The 2,519-nt window shown below is 43.9% G+C and overlaps 1 non-coding gene across 1 annotated transcript; it reads left to right on the top strand.

Annotated features, from left to right (window-relative positions):
- Window positions 1-1,626: 1,626 nt before the first annotated feature.
- On the top strand, window positions 1,627-1,733 carry LOC141675710 (small nucleolar RNA R71). Its single transcript, XR_012556349.1, has one exon. It is a non-coding gene; the product is annotated as a small nucleolar RNA R71 (small nucleolar RNA).
- Window positions 1,734-2,519: the final 786 nt, after the last annotated feature.

The raw sequence follows: 2,519 nt of genomic DNA on the forward strand, positions 1-2,519 counted from the left end.
TCCGAAGTAACCGCAGAATCAATCACATCTACTTTTAAGCACTCCTCATCTTCTGTAGGGAATTTCATTGCCTTGAATACGTTGAAGGTCACATCCTGATCTTGAACCCGCATAGTAAGTTCTCCTTTTTGCACATCTATCAAGGTACGGCCAGTCGCCAAGAAAGGCCTCCCCAAGATTATGGGAATCTTTTTATCTTCCTCAAAATCCAGAATAACAAAATCAGCAGGAAAGAAGAGCTTATCCACTTTGACGAGCACATCCTCAACTATGCCCCTTGGGTAAGTAATGGAACGGTCCGCCAATTGTAGCGACATGTATGTGGGTTTTGGATCAGGTAGGTCCAGCTTTTTAAAGATCGACAAAGACATCAGATTAATGCTTGCTCCCAAATCACAAAGGCACTTGTCAAAAGTTAGATTGCCAATGGTGCAAGGAATGGTGAAGCTTCCCGGATCTTTCAGTTTTGGTGGTAACTTTTGTTGCAGAACCGCGCTGCATTCTTCCGTGAGAGCAACGGTTTGAAGGTCATCCAGTTTCACCTTCCTTGAAAGAATAGTCTTCATAAACTTTGCATAACTAGGCATTTGTTCCAGAGCCTCAGCGAAAGGTATATTGATGTGAAGTTTCTTGAACACCTCCAGAAACTTCCCGAACTGTCTATCCAGCTTTTGTTGCTGCAATCTCTTAGGAAAAGGTGGTGGAGGATAGAGCTGTTTCTCCCCTGTATTAGCCTCAGGCAGAGTGTGTTCAACAGTAGTCTTCCTTGGTTCCGCCGCTTTCTCCCTTTGCTTAGATTCTTCATCTCGAACTTCAGCTTCGACTTCTTTTGCCTTTTCAGCATCAGCTACTTTTCCAGACCTTAAGGTAATAGCCTTGACTTGCTCTTTAGCTTCCTTCCTGCCTGGTACTTCCGTGTCACTGGGAAGAGTGCCAGGTTGACGATTGAGCACTGCATTGGCTAATTGACCGATTTGATTTTCCAAGGTCTTGATAGAAACCGCCTGACTCTTGCACAACAGCTTAAGTTCCTCAAAATCAGCACTAGTAGGTGCAGCTGCATTTCCCTGTTAAGGATATGATTGTCTTGTAGCATACTGCTGTGGTTGCTGGAATCCAGGTGGGTTAAACTGTTTACTCACTCCTTGCTGATATGGTGGCTGAATAGCATTCTGATTATTTCCCCAGCTGAAATTTGGATGATTTCTGTTGTTAGGATGATAGGTCGCTGGCACAGGCTGCTGTTGTCGCTGATAATTATTCACATACTGAACAGATTCGTTGACAAGAGAACACTGATCCGTAGCATGAGAACCTGCACAAAGCTCACAAACCATAGCTATTTGATTAACTCCATACGTAGCCAAAGAATCAACCTTCATTGATAGCGCTTGGAGCTGGGCTGCAATAGCGGTGGCTGCATCAACTTCCAGAATACCTGCTACCTTGCCTGATGTCATCCTCTGAGTTGGGTTTTGATGCTCATTTGCAGCCATCGTCTCAATAAGATTGTACGCCTCAGTATAGCTTTTAGCCCATAAGGCGCCTCCAGCTGCTGCATCGAGCATGGGCTGAGATTGAGCCCCCAAACCATTATAAAAACCAGTGATTACCATCCAATCCGGCATTCCATGATGTGGACATTTTCTCAACATTTCCTTGTAGCGTTCCCAAGCCTCGCACATAGATTCTGTAGGTTGCTGCGCAAACTGAGTTAGAGCACTCCTCATAGCAGCAGTCTTTGCCATTGGATAAAACTTCACCAGAAACTTTTGCGCAAGATCTTGCCACGTAGTGATTGACCCAGCTGGTTCAGAATGTAACCAGTCTTTAGCCTTATCCTTCAGTGAGAATGGGAAAAGTCTCAACTTGATAGCCTCATCAGTCACGCCATTATACTTAAAAGTGCTGCAGATCTTGACAAAATTCCTTATGTGCATGTTGGGGTCTTCAGTTGCCGCTCCTCCAAAAGAAACAGAATTCTGCACCATCTGAATAGTGCCCGGCTTGATTTCAAAGGTGTTAGCTTGAATAGCCGGATGAAGGATGCTTGACTGAATGTCATCAATTTTAGGCCGAGAAAAATCCATAAGAGCTGGATCAGCTTGAACAATATGATCTCCCATGTTTACTGGTTCTTTCTGCTCAGTTCCTGAATCCGAATCCTCAAAATCTAACTTCTCCGGTGTATCAAGAACTTCGTCTTTCTCCTCAACTGTATCTAAGGTCCTCTTGCGAGCACGAAAACGAGTTTGCATAAACGTTTGCTAAAGTACCTGAAACACAACCGAAAAGAGTAATTAACTACTACGTCCTAATCACTGAGTCCTAATGACCAATGATGGTAAGTACATAAACTAAACAAATACGCCGAGTCCCCGGCAGCGGCGCCAAAAACTTGTTAGGGCGAAATCACGCACTAATATTCACGCAAGTATACGCGTTCGCAAGTAATATAAAATACTTTCTAGTTCGTTCCCTCAGAGACTCAGACTAATTTATTGTCTAATTTAACTCAC

Source organism: Apium graveolens, chromosome 7 (genome assembly GCF_009905375.1).
Source record: "Apium graveolens cultivar Ventura chromosome 7, ASM990537v1, whole genome shotgun sequence".
NCBI classification, from domain to species: domain Eukaryota; kingdom Viridiplantae; phylum Streptophyta; class Magnoliopsida; order Apiales; family Apiaceae; genus Apium; species Apium graveolens.